The following is a 15,038-nucleotide window of genomic DNA, read 5'->3' as shown; positions in this document are numbered from 1 at the left end:
TTCTCTTTCATAAGGCACAGAAATGTAAACGCACTGCACCAAATGCACCATATGCAGCAAATTTCTACTATCAGTGGTAAGATTACTATTCTTCTATACCTACAATAAGTTTAATAGCTTAAACGCAGTGGAAAAATTGACTTGGACATGAAAAAGCTCAGAATCTACTGAAAGAAATCAAAACTTACGGAGACATACTGGACACATGCTGTTCAATGGATTAAATCACGATATAATGGTGCAACACCTGTAATTTATAAATAAATCTATGCAGAAAACCAAAATATACATAATGATTCTTGTCTTACATAAAAGACATTCTGCAATCAGATCTCAGTTCTGTTTATGCCTAAGTTCAGTGACATGACAATAGTTAACTAAAGGTTTACAAAAATGTAAAATCTTCTATTTATTCCACGGAAACCATGGGCAGTTTTACTCTAGAGATAATTTTTATTATAGTTACAGATATTGTAGACGTGAAGCTCTATCAAAGTCTACCTAATGGAAAGAATGTAATAGTAATTGCATCACCAGCTGACAATCGGAGGTGATTGTCCCACTCTATTCTGCGCTGGTGCAGCCTCACCTTGAGTCCTGTGTACAGTACTGGGTGCCACAATACAAGATATAAAGCTATTATAGAGCATCCAAGGGAGGGCTATGAAGATAGTGAAGGCTCTAGAGGAGAAGCATACAAAGAGTGGCTGAGGTCACTTGGTCTGTTCAGCCTGGAGGAGACTGAGGGGAGACCCCATTGCAGCCTACAACTTCCTCGTGAGGGAAAGAGGAGGGGCAGGCATTGATCTTTTCTCTGTGGTGACCAGTGACAGGACCCAAGAGAACAACATGAAGCTGTGTCAGGGGAGGTTTAGGTTAGATATTAGTAAAAGGTTCATCACCCAGAGCGTGGTTGGGTACTGGAACAGGCTCCCCAGAGAAGTGCTCACAGCACCAAGCCTGACAGAGTTCAAGAAGAGTTTGGACAATGCTCTCAGGCACATGGGCTGTGTTGTGCAGGGCCAGGAGCTGGACTTGATGATCCTTGTGGGTCTCTTCCAACTCCGGATATTCTGTGATTCTATGATTCTATTTTTTAATACTTTGAGCCATGATAATTATAAATACATTTAGAATTAAATGATGAATTGTTTCTTCATATACTATTTTCAACTCAATAGGTTCAGTATTAGAGTAAATGGAAGGGTTAAGCACTTATAGGGTGGCTACAAAGAGAACAGAGATTCTACATTCACATGAAATCATACGGAGAAGACAAGGGGTAGTGGGTAAAAGTTGCCCTGGAAGAGGTTTCACCTTGATATAAGGAATAGATTTTTTACAGTAAAGAACAATCATTCACTGGAACAACTTCCTCAGGGATATTCAAAATGCCATTCGACAGGATACAAGATAATCTCATCTAGGCTCCCTTCCCCCCCAAAAGGTTAGACAAGTCCAAGGACCCTTTAAGCCTTGCCTGTTCTTTGGCTGTATGATTTTATGGAAAACTGTTCTGTATTACTAGTAAGAAATGTATTCTGCTACTTGTACAGCCTAAGAATTTTTCACTATATTTATGAAATCATACATGTGATCAAATATCTTCAAACTCAGGTTCAAATCAGGACCTTACAAATTAATTGCTCTTCCATGTGTGAAACGTAATAAAATAAAAATACACATGAGCACACACAAAAACTCAGTTCTGGGGAAATGCTAACTCTTATGTTTCATTCTTCAATAACAAAAATTAAACATAATGATTAAAAAAATCTATTATATCCTTCCAAAACAAAAAAAAAAATACTTAAAACATTCAAGAAACAGGATGATGGCAGGTATCTATGGAGGTGCTGAAGAAGCAAAGAACTGCATGCAACCTCTATGTGCATACATTTTTCCAAGAGAAGTCTTGTACAAATATAACATAGACTTAGATCATGTGGTTATTCCACACAAAGTCACAACCATCTGCTGTTTCTGAATGCCAGCCTTCACAAAAGCCTTGAATATACTTTGCACATTACGATGGTTTCATACCTTCATCTGTTTTCCTTTGTTTCCCTAAGTGTCTCCAAACAAGTGTCTCACTTAAAAAATTATACCACTGGCACTTTAGTGTGACACTTCTTTACTGCATAATATGCAACAAATTCTGACATATTTACACTGAACAGTACCTAAGTCAGGGAGCTATTCCATTATCTACCACTAAAACTACTCACAAAGCAAGTTGCTGTGTAGAAGTCAAAAACAGGGCTCCTTTGATGAAGGAGCTTCTTTAAATGATGATATAAGTAGGAAAAGAAAGGTTGGAGTTCCTCAAAGACTAGTCTAAGCCTAAGTCTTTAATATTTCACCCATAATTTGGACAGGAAAATCTCAACAGTGCTTATAAAGTTTGCCAGTGACTCATATTTGGGAAACACAATTACAACAGAATCAGAATATCTTGAAAATTAAAAAAATGGAGCTGACTGAAGACTGAAAAAAGATTTCTATTACTAAGCAGCTTAAAATGCAATGCTATATAGACTTGTGCTATGAGCCTGAAACTCACCATATAGAAATCAAAATGTAGAGGAAGAAACGCTTTTTTAGTTCTGCTACAGGAAAGATGTACGCTACTAGTTTGACAACAGGCAAATGGAATCTTATGATGCTATCAGGTAAGATGTGCCCAGCTGAACTGGAGAATAAAAATTATTGTACCAGACACAGTAAGAACCCACATGGAGTATTACACAGAGTTCTGGCAACCTATGTTCAAAAAATGTGAGCATCTGGAATAGATACTGAGTTCAATAGGCTGAAAAGTTATCTAAGAGAAAACTAAAACTGTGTAGATTGCTTAACCTCAGAAAGATTGTAACTGCTCTTTGCAAATATATTAGGGAAAGGAATGAGCATCAGAAAAGGAAAAAACTCCTTAAATTAGAAACCATGCAAAAGCAACAGAGTAGAAAGCTGTGACAGGATATTAATATATTTAGGCTAAACTTCGAGGAAAGTATTCACCCTTAGGAAGACCAATGCTCTGACGCAATCACCCAGGACATCAACAGCATTTTACTGGTTTGGTACCATATAAAGGCAGATAATAAATTACTTACAAGACTTTTTCAGTCCTATTTTCCAACCTGTCCTGTACATCTACCATGAAAACATGAAATTACAAATGAGGTAAAATTATCTATGTAAAATTAACACTGCAAATAGAGAAAACATTCTAAAAGCAGCATAATTATGGAAATGAAAAGCTAACATTGGTAGTACTGAGTAGTAAGAGTAAAAACTTGATTCACTGACAACTCTATTATGGTAACTAAGTGTTATCAAGGCTGGAAGACTGTATAATTGCTCAAGCACAGAAGGATAAAAGAATCTAGTAAAGAAACTGATGAAGTGCTATAGACAGCGAAGAACTACAAACAAGCTTATGATTTACAGCAAACAATCCTTTAACAAGCCAGTGGAAATAGAAATATTTTTTGTCTATCTATCTACAAGCTATTTGTGATGCAGACTCTTAATTTTAGATTGGCTGCTTCTTCACTTTTTTCTTAATACATGAATGAATAAACAGGACCTTCAGAGTTACACAGCTGGCAAGAAGCAGAGCTCTGCTTATCCCTGAAAAAGTCTATCTTAATTTGTCCAAATTACAAGCCTTTTCAAATTCCCACATACACTTAAATTTTAGCACTTAGACTCTCCAACAACCCACCTTCATAACCTTCATGAAACACTAAGCAGACTGCACACAAACTGTTCCCACAAAGAGTGGCTCAACACATTGCCACTTGGGGAATATAGGGGAAAAAATCAATTTTTACTGCTTATAATTGCTTTAGCTCCAAGTAATCCTACAAAGAAACTGCATGCTCAACACTTATTCCCAGTTTTCCTCCCATCCCCATGATGATGGCTAGATTTAACTCTCTGTCTCAGTCACAGAAGGGACAAAAGTTGGGTTAAAGGGAGGAATCTGAGGAGGAAAGAAGAAAGGTGTGAATTATCTACAGAGCATATACCAAGAAGGTGGGAAAAACTGCTGACTGGCATCTGGAAAAGTGAAAGAAACAGGTAGAATCTGCTTGTGCTGTGGAACATCTGTCCTGGAATGTATGATACTATTGTCATTGTCAAGACAACTCAGAAGTTACATGTGCCAGATATAATCATGCCTGTACAAACTTTATTTTCTCCCCTTCTACGCATGTGATAAGATCAGTCTTTAATTACATAACCACATAGGTTTTAACTAAATGCTCCCTATCATTTTTTTGCATGAATGGAAAATCGGCAATTAATAAACTATGGCGGTTTTTTTATTATTTACAGTTTTTCTCTCCCCAACAGCTCTACTAGTGATTAAGCACATGACTTTGCAATTCTTGTACTATGTTTGTAACATTTATTCTCCATGATAAGAAAATACTATGAAAAATAATGGGGGGGTAATCAAGTTCATTAAAAAAAACCCAAACACTAAAAAAAAATCCTTGAAGGTCAACCATTTAAAAGAGAAAATTGTAAGAAACCATGGCTAATAATGTGAATGAAAAAAGTTCAATCAGCTAAAACCAACTCTTAGAAATGATGGACTTCATAATATATCAAAATCAGAGTGACGCTGCCATGACGGGAAAGGCAGTGGTGGTCTGCAAGCAAATAATCGTCCTCATATCTAATAGCCAGGGGCAAGTGAGGCTTAACTTCAAGCATTTATGATATATGGTGGCTGCCATTTAGACAGAAGTGAGATGCTGATTTTGCTTTCTGACAATTATTTTTCAAAAGGCCTGCTAGGCTACTATACTTTTATATTTGTTCCTTTTTTTGTTTTGTTGTTTGTTTGTTTGTTTGTTAGCAATAAATGATTTTCTTTATCATTTACTTAAACATAAGCATGGTCTTAGTCATAATTCATGCCCTAATCCTGCAAACTAGTGAGAATTTTGTCAGTGAAAGAAATAAGCATTTGTCATTGAGATTATACTTCAGATTGGCCATAATTTCTGTTGGAGCTTGCTGCATGCAAGGTGAAAGGCTGCTTTTCTTATGTGACAGGATGGCAGTGCAAGGTGTGCTTGGTGGGTGGTTCTCTTCTTCCTCAACAATTTCTGGATCTCTTGATTGTTTTCATCGAACTAGTCCTTGTTCTTTTTGAGGGAGAACCATAAGGATTCTTCAGAGGACTGCAGGATGCTGTTTTTTAATATGGTGCCATAGTGTTTTAGGAGTGGTATCTGTTGAATCAAAGGAATGGTTTTCGACTCTAGTTTGAAGATTAGCCTGGAATTTGTTTCTCACTGTGGCTGATTGGAGATTGTTAACTTGGAGTCTCCTCCTTGGGATACCATCCCTTTTAGGTTTGAATTTAAGATTGAAGTTAAGTTTACAGCACACCAGTTGATAGTCTGTTTGGCATTCTGCACTAGGCATCACGCGGGTATGGTGGACATCGCGGACATCTCTCCGTCACACCAGGACATAATCAATGAGGTGCCAATGCTTGGATCTGGGATGCATTCAGGTTGTCTTCAGACTATCTTTCTGCTGAAAGATAGTATTAGTGATGGTGAGTTGTTGCTCTGCACAGAATTCTAGCAGAAGTTGACCATTATCGTTGCAGTTTCCAACACCATGCTTGCCTAATAATCCTTTCCAGGCTTCAAAATTCTTTCCTACTCTGGCGTTGAAATCACCAAGGATAATGATCTTATCATCTGCAGGAACCTTTTGGGTAAGGCGGCACAGGTCAGTGTAAAAGTTATCTTTTTCAGCAGGGTCAGCTTGGAGAGTTGGGGCATATATACTAAAGAGGACAATGTGTTGCTTGTTGTGTAGTGGAAGGTGTAGGGAGATAATGTGGTCAGAATGACCTGTCAGCAGATTTTTGAGTTTAGGAACAATAGAGTTTTTAATCATGAAGTTGACTCCTGAGAGATGTTTTTCGGTTCTGGGTTTACCTGACCAAAAGAGCGTGTAACCAGCACCATGTTCTCTAAGGCTGCCTTCCTTGTGAAGGCGAACTTCACTGAGAGCAGCTATGTCGATGTTGAAACGTGACAGTCCATGGGCAATTAGGGCAGACCAACGCTCAAGACGTCCGCTATCCGCAGAATTGAGCATGGCTCTGATGTTCCAGCATGCTAGAGTTAATTTGGGTACACCTTTGGAGGCAGGTGCATGCCTTTGTCTTTTGATCTTTGTGAGACTGCATTTGTAGAAGATGTCTCTACAGGGCTTTGCAAATGTGGGTAAGGCCTTTGAGCCTGCACAATGGATTTTTAGGAGAGAAGCAGTATGCATGGAACTGAATCCATCCTTTAATCCTGAGGTTCATCTGCCAGGGCCGAGCGAGCTTGGACGGTGGCAGCGAGGTCCTCAGGACATAGGTTTAATTAGAGTGACCTTCTCTTAGATGGATTGCCTTACAGGGCTAATCGAGCTCCATCTGCCTGGGTTTAGAGTTGTCCTTCTCCTCTGTGTGCTCCAAGGCTCCCCCTCTCATCTCCTGCCAGGGCACAGTCCATGCCAGCAAAGCTCCCCCTCTCTCTCTCCTTTCTGCGCCCAGGGCTGCGCCAAGTGCCCGCGTGCCAGGCCACGCCGGGGCTGGGCTGCGCCGAGCACCCGCGAGCTTCTACACGTACTTTATAATAAACTTTATAATTTACTTTTAAATGGAAGGATTAAATAGCAGCCTACAGTTTGCAGCATAGTATCTTCCTTAAAATTTATACATATTACTGAAATATAGGGTAAAAATAACTGAATAAAACTTTACAATTATTGAGAAAGTACTATCTTGGTTTGTTCTTAGTGGGTTTTCTTTACCAGATCTAGGATATGTTTCTTTTTTTTGTTTTGTTTGTAGTTACCATAATATGAAAAAGAAAAAAAAGTTTTAAATGTAACCTATATATTGCACTTGTTTGGTACTATTGTTTTATTTGTTACATTTAGCATATATCTCTTCATTTTCTGTGTCATTGTTTCATGACATACCTGAATCTACCTTCCAGAAAGCTTAAAAGCTCACAGTCTGACTGTGATTTCACACTGAGCCATTCCACTGACATCATTAGGGTTGCATGAGAGTAAATTAGAGCATGATGAAAACCACAGTGAGATGAGGTTATACAGGTTGAGGTCTAATTCAGTTGTAAAGTCAATCTAAATGAAAGGAAAAACAGGCCACACAGATTTAAACTTTACTGTTCTTTAATCAGTCTTTTTTCCATTTGATCCTCCCTAGGATGCTTCTATTGTATTCCTTAAACAGCAAAACAAAATTATCATGAGAACCCACACAAACATGAAGTATCTGAATTTCAGAATAAGTAAACAAAACCCCTGAGGCCCTTCAGGACTCCTAAAAGCACTTGTCAATTTTGCCTAAAGGTAACTAAATACCAAACAGCAAAATGTGAAGACTGCGCTGTAGATCAGAATATCACATTAATGATGATGAACTTGGTGAAAGGTTTTAACTTCAGTTAATCAAAAATTACCACCTCCGAACATTTACTTATTATAAGTTTCAAATTCACTTTTCAAAACACACTAAGATCTGGGGTTTTAGGCAAAGTATCCTAACAGTTAAGATACATTACAGTAAAGCTGTCTCCCCAACCTGAAATACAGGCCCTGTACAAAGTCAGAGCAGAAACCGTGGCTTCCAAAGATTCATGTCCCTTCTGTTCCCACAGCAGTAGCCACTATACTGACTCCACAGGGGAAGCAGAAGCTCCAGCTTGGGTTTTCAGGACTCTGGCACAGGCAAAGGCAGCAGCACAGTGGTGACCTTGTTCCTGTTCAGAAATGTGTTGCCTTTATTTTATATATGCCAACTGCACTCCTGTTAAATTCATGACTTTCTCAAGAGGTGTTAAAGAAGCATTGTGCACACTGCTGGTACAGAAGGATGCAATGGCAACAGGAAGGATAGGACAAGAGCTGAAATTCATTCCCTGTTAGAAATAGAGCACATAACCATATGCTGTAACTGAGATGCAACTGTGGTGTTGGCTTATGAACACAAGTGACCCTAATTTACAACACTGATAGGTATTTCCTACTGGGCTGCAGCAACAGATAAAACTCATTTTAAACACAACCTTGCAATACAGGAACAACATTTGCTTCTTACTGTCCTTATGACAAGGACAGGAGAAATAGCTGGCATTTATCTGTTAACATGTATTCAAACAAAAGAAAAAGGAATTTTTCAGCTCCTTTGCTGGTTGTCTTAAGCATATGTACCTGGCCTATGGATCATCTCTACTGAGGATAACAAACAGTTTGTTTCAGGAAAAAAGCAAGGTCTGTGCAGCCCTAAGAAGTCAGATGCCTATTCTGCTTTGTGCATGTCCACTGAAGAAGAGGCCTCGGGCCATTTTGAACCAATAAATATCTAAATACTCACATAATGTCATGGGAAAAAATTGCTTATGCAAATTCATATTATGTGGTATTATCAACAGTTCAGGTATTAAGTTTTCCTAATTTCAATGTAACTATTATTTTTGCCAAGAAAAACAAGACATTATTATAGCATTTAGATATTACTGAGTAGCAGGAAACCATATCCCAAGCAAAAAATCCCATTAACAATGTATTACTGAGTGAATTTCTCCCACCTCTAAACTTTGCTACTTGCTTTTTTATTATCATTATGGTTTTCTAGCTAGTGAAACAGACCCCTCACTCATGAAGGGAAGCCATACTCCAGACAAAGCACACAGATCAAGTAACTTCTTTGAGTGACCTCTAGTAAATCCTCCTAAAAGCAATGAATTTTTAGCAGTACCCTGAGCATGGAGTCCAGGGAGCACAGCATGGAGAGACCAAGCAGTGGCTGGACTTGGCGGCAGAGCTGGCAAAAGCACTGGGCACTGGGAGAAGGTGGGAGCTGGCCCCAGGAGGAATCAAACACCGTCAGCCTCCTCAAGGGAAGTCTGGCAGTGAACTAACAGCAAGACCTGAATTCCTTCTCACCAGTTCAGTCCTGTGTTTCACACCATGCTTATACAAACTCTTCCTGTATCAAATTGGATGACTTTTTCATGATGACAATGTTTGCATTTAAATATTGCACCTCTTAATTGTGAATTATTCCTATAGTCTAGAAAAGCAATATTTCTTATCTGTGACACAGTAAAAAAATTAAATGCTGCCTGGTCAACAAACAAGCCCAAACATGTCTGCCACAGCATACAGAGCTCAAATATTTCACTCAGCTGCTTAATGGGACATAACATTTACAGCATTACAACAAACTGTTTAATGTGTTTTTAGCTCACTTTGCTTTTACATCCTTGGCATAGATGTTTGACTATTGATATTATTTCGTACCAGGAAAGTAGAAAAACAGAAACGGAAATGGTTACATGCTAGAACCTAGTATCTTGATCTCAAAAGCTCAAAAGCTGATAGCTGAATACCACAGTATTTTCTAATTGTTTTGGCAAAGGAGTTACACTTTCCTGAAAGACACTGAAGAATTAAAGTCCTTGATCCAAGTCCAAGAAGCATTTATTAACTTCAGCGGGTACAGCCTGTGTCCTATCTGGAGAGCACTCAATAGCGAAATGCTTGAAAAATTCAGTTTCCCATTACTACTCTAGACTAGTCCAAACTTACTGGTTAATTTTTTACACTGAGGAAAAGAGTATTAAGAGTGATTCCGAAAGCAAACATCTGCAGATACTCTGAAGATCACTTGTCATTAGGGCTAAGAGAAAGGAGTGGGCCCTTTAGGCTCTCAGCAAATGGAGGACAACACTGTCACCTTTATAGTGTAAAATAAAACCACTGCACCAGTACTTTTGTAGGTAACTGCTATTAAAGTATTAACACAATTAGTACAAAAATAATTAAGGTAATTATTCAAGGAGTTTGAGTAAAAGCATTACCTGAGTGACCCATTTCAGAAAACATATCTTATTCCCAAATTCCATGGTTTTCAGATCAGCCCCAGTTACTTATCATGAGGTCAGATGAGCATAACCCCAAGCAGTCCCAAGTCAAAAGTGTGATGGAACTTGTCTATCTGATAATCAGCTCAAGCAGCTTCCACAGAAAGGTTCACATCTGAGGCAGACTGAATGAGAGAAGTTTCTTAGATTCTCCCATGCACGGTCCACACCAGAGCCATTTTTTTTTTTTAAATGATATTGATATCTTTACCTTCTGGACTCATACTCCCAAGGCACCTAATTTTTAGGCCTTCCTCTTCAGCCATGAAGGCAGAAGATGACTTAAGTGTTTTATTTTAGTATTTTGCTAATAATTGAATACAAGAAGCATCAAATATTATGAGATCTGGCCACTCTGTAATCAAAGTCTGACAATGGTCTTTTAAGTACATGTTGATGATAGAGACTCTAGACATACTAGAGCTAAAAAAATATGACATCAATATGAAGACCCTTAGCTGAACACCTGCCAAAGTGCATTAGCCCTAGACCGCAATTCCATCTTTCATTATAATTTTTTCAATGCTTTTATTTTCAACATCTTAGGCCCAGTGCTCTTCAACATCTTCATAAATTACTTGGATGCAGGACTTCAATGTAAGTTGGACATTGATACTAAATTTGGAAGAGCTGGTGATACCCTCAAAGGTAGAGAGGCCCAGACAAATTAGAGGGCTGGGGAATGACTAATTATATGAAGTTCAACAAGGGAAAGTGATAGATTCTGTAACTGGGATGAGGCAACCCTGGATGTACATACAGACTCAGGAATGAGAGGCTGAAGAGAAGAACTACAAAAAGGGACCTTGGGGTCTTGGTCAATGGCAAATTGAATATGAGTCAGCAGTGCTCTGGCAGCCAGGAGGGCCAACCATGTCCTGGGAGGCATCAGGCAAAGCATTGCCAGCTGGTCGAGGGAGGGGATTGTCCCACTCTGCACTGGGGCAGCCTCACCTTGAATATTGTGTGTAGGTTTGAGTCCCACAACACAAGGAAGGTATAAAGCTATAAGAGATCCAAAGGAGGGCTACAAAGATGGTAAATGGTCTGGAGGGGAAGCCATACGAGGAGCAGCTGAGGTCACTTCGCTTGTTCAGTCTGGAGGAGACTGAGTGGAGACCTCATTGCAGTCTACAACTTCCTCATGAGGGGAAAAGGAGGGGCAGGCACTGATCTCTTCTCTGTGGTGACCAGTGACAGGAACAGAGGGAATGGCCTGAAGTTGTGCCAGGGAAGGCTTAGGTTGGATATTAGAAAAAGGTTCTTCACCCAGAGGGTGATTGGGAACTGGAATAGGCTCCCCAGGGAAGCAGCCCCAGCACCAAATCTACCAGACTTCAAGAAGCATTCGGACAAAGCTCTCAGGCTCATGATGTGATTCTTTGGGCTGTCCTGTGACAGGCCAGGAGTTGGACTTTGATGGTACTTATGGTCCCTTCCAACTCAGGATATTTTACAATTCTATCAGTGAAATAAATGAAAATATATGTTGTTCTGGACACCAGAGAATAAGAATAAGCATTCTGCAGAGTATAATGTTCTTCAAAACCTAACTTCTCTAAAAATCTAGCATTTGTCATTGTATTCCTGCTATGCCTTTAAACATTCCACTATTCATGCAATGGGAAATGTTTGAGGTCCATAATCTGCTTTCATGTCAATTTAATCTGGTTTTCAGACAAGTGATCTCCCTTTGGTTTAGGAAATGTAAGCAATCAAACTGCAGAGAAATAACCAAATTGGAGATTTTGGACTATATCCACATCCCAGAAAAAGAGGCATCTGCCAAAAATACATACCATAGTTTTAGGTTTTCTAGACCCAGAGAACTAGGTGTAAATTCATGAGTGCTTTGAATACCTCACATATTAAAAAAAAAACAACCAAAACACCAAAACAAAACAAAAAACCTCCCCATAAAAATACAGGAATGTCTATGGATTTACACACTTGTATGAAGTGTGCACACCGATTTTTACTTGGGCATGTATAACAAAGATGATGAGTCCATGGGATTCATGCTTCAGGGAATATAAACCTTTTCAGAATCATTAATTTAGGCTTTCTATACCAGCAGATCTGCAAGGAAGTGCTTTGCAATGAATGCAAAATCAGAATTTAATCTGGTAACGTCACTTTATTCTTTCCTGTCCCCAGATGTAGCACCATAGAGCGAGGGATATCAACAGGGACAGGGGAAGGGTAGGGACAGGGAGAGCAACATGACTGAGGAGATCAGAGAGGAAGTGGTTAGTTCTGAAACTTCCCCTGAGTGCTTTGCTGAGACCTTTCCAGAGTGCAGGCCCAGATAGGTGTCATTACTGACTGATGCAAACTGATAATCCCGTATGCAGAAGCCCCAGTCATTTCTAGGACACCAACACACTGTATTATGCTCTTTAGTGGCCTTAATACAGTGTGTTTAGCTTAGTGGAGTGCCTATAGAAAATCCCCATTTCCAATTCATATTTATATTTTTAGGATGCTTGTTAACATTATGCCCTAGCAACACAAACATTTGGTACTTGCCATATGGACACAGACAAAACACATAGTGCCTGCTTGAAGGGTCGATCTTTAACACAGGGGCTGATGGCTTTAACTGCATGTGCATAACGATACAAGACAGCTCCTGAGTGCCCTACTCAAGTGAAATGGAGCAATGCCGACTTACCCTGACTGAGGTTATTTCCATCCTTATGTAAGGTCTTGCATTAGGTAAAGCAAAATGCAGTCAAACATTGGAAAAACAGACAGAAAATGGGGAGGGTAGAGAGCAAACACAGAAATGGATTAACACTTGTTTATCAGGAGCAGCACAAATTACAGCTTTTTCTTTTTTTAATTGTGTTTTAAATGACACTAAAGCCCAGGTAATAAATATACAATATAGCATTTAAAAAAAAAACAACAACACAATGTCTACGTCATTACAAATACAGCCTTCAAAGTAAATTTTAACAAGAAGTTTTGCTAATGCGTGAAAACATTTAGAGTTCTTCCTTAGATGGAACAGGCTTGGGCAAGGGAAAAGTTACTATGTTTGGCTTTGTGTATTTTTTTAAAATCTAATTCAAAACTTTTAGATATCTGCTATCTCCCTGGGTCAGAAAATAGTAGAGCTTCACAACTTAAGAATGTGTTAAAAAAAATAATTCTGAACAGACAAACTGGGAAACATGAACAACTGAATGTGGAAAATTATCTATCTGGTGTCTGTAAGTCTCAGCCAAGTTGGATGATATCCATGGATTTTGGGTGTGTGCTCTTACAAAAACCAGCAAAAGAATAAACAAACAGATAGACAATTGCTGCAGCAATTAAAACTACTTAAGCTTTCACACAGAAACAGGGAATGCAAAATGATGGGTTTTAGTAGTTTTGAGACTAAAATAATGCAGAGTCCTAACATGCTGTCACATTCTATCAAGGTGAAAACTGGTCTGTCTTCCTGATGAATGAATATAATACTGCATGAAGACAATCTGAGAGGCAGAGGATATTAAACAACTTTAGTATTTTAATGCTACTGTGGAGTGTATGATGGGTCCTTGCATCTACTTTCATGTTTTACTAATAGAGAAGCAAAGGAATCTCAGTAATGTCAAATGGAGCTGAAGGTACTCTTAATGTCTGAAAATGTGGCCAGTTTTATTTAGGTACAGCATTACAGATACCACTTCAGGGATCCAAGTTAAAAATGTAGCCTTTAAAAAATAAATAGTCATATATATACCAGTCAAAAGTATTGCAGCTAGGCTAAGTAACCTTGAAATTATCCCCCATTTAAATATATGATTACCAGAGTCGCATGTATGCCTACAAAACAAACTATCTGATTACAGCTTCTCTTCATCCCCCACAGCAAATAGCATTTTAGAGAAGAATAATAACATATGACAGTGCTCCTGGGTAATACCCTTCAGCTTACATGCACGTGTTCATGCATGTATAGATGAATGCACAACCAATGTAAGTGTGCACATGCACATGTTAATCTGCAAAAGATATAACTATTTTCATGGTTATTTCAGTGCTAACAATACTTAATAGACAAACAGAATTTCAATACTGGGGGCGGAGGGGAAAGGCACCCTAAATCTCCATTTGGAAATGTGGTTTCCTGCACGAAGAATAAAACCAGAACAGATAAATGTGTAACAGCTCTTTGTGTAATCAGCCCTTTTCGAGCTCTACCTCAGCAGTCAGATTCTACCACCAAATGAGAACTGAGAGCCAGGATAAGCCTTGTAAGCCAATGCCTGAGCTGTGAACCTGAACAGAGGGTTTCCCCAAATGCCATACATCATCCCACTTTGCCACTTGGCTGAAATTACACTACTTTTCTTCACTGATTGCTCTTACCAACTGAAATCTGGTCGCTGCACCCACTTACCCCACCTGAGGTTTCTCCAGCTTGAGCTCCGTGTTCTTTAGGGCCATGCCGTGTTGTACATACTCCCTTTCTAATTTCCCCATGTGGCTTAGAAATTTACCAGCATCTCCTCCGTGGCAGAGTATTCCACATGTCCTTAATTCCTAACCACAATTCTGGGGTCCCACTTTTGAATCCTGCTCATTGGAACAAAGTGCGTATGTCTTAACTGTATTTCTCAGCTATCTGCTCTGTCACTGCTTTTTCACACAGTAGGAATTTCTCCACCAATCCTGTTACATGACCTCCCTGAGACAGAGTTTCAATTATGATTATCATTATTGTGAAACCATTATACTTGTATATGGCTTGCTTGGCAGGGCTTGTGTCACTCACTGAAAGTATAAGTCATAAGCATCTTTCATCTATAATTTAATGTAGACATAGATGAGCCAAGATTTTCAAGCAAAATATCCTCTTTTGTCCTGTTACAAATAATTCTTTGAATTCACTTCTTATTAATACAAATACTTTCTTGCATTGATTTCAACAATGCCAAAGCATATTGGAAAAATGCAAACTTAAATATTCCTTTATATGAAAGAATCTTTCCCTTCAAAATCTACTGGCAAGAATTAAAAATTTTAAATTATAATTTACAAATGAAAACTTGA

General features: G+C 38.8%; 1 protein-coding gene across 9 annotated transcripts in view; it reads right to left on the bottom strand.

Moving 5' to 3' along the window:
• The window catches only part of SYNE1 (spectrin repeat containing nuclear envelope protein 1), a 306,473-nt gene that overhangs the window by 262,781 nt on the left and 28,654 nt on the right, over positions 1 to 15,038 (bottom strand). The window lies entirely within an intron of this gene.

Source organism: Lepidothrix coronata, unplaced genomic scaffold (assembly GCF_001604755.1).
Source record: "Lepidothrix coronata isolate B3197 unplaced genomic scaffold, Lepidothrix_coronata-1.0 Scaffold94, whole genome shotgun sequence".
In the NCBI taxonomy this organism is placed as follows: Eukaryota; Metazoa; Chordata; class Aves; order Passeriformes; family Pipridae; genus Lepidothrix; species Lepidothrix coronata.
The sequence above is the reverse complement of the archived record's forward strand: the minus strand, read 5'-3'. Positions and strand labels throughout refer to the sequence as shown.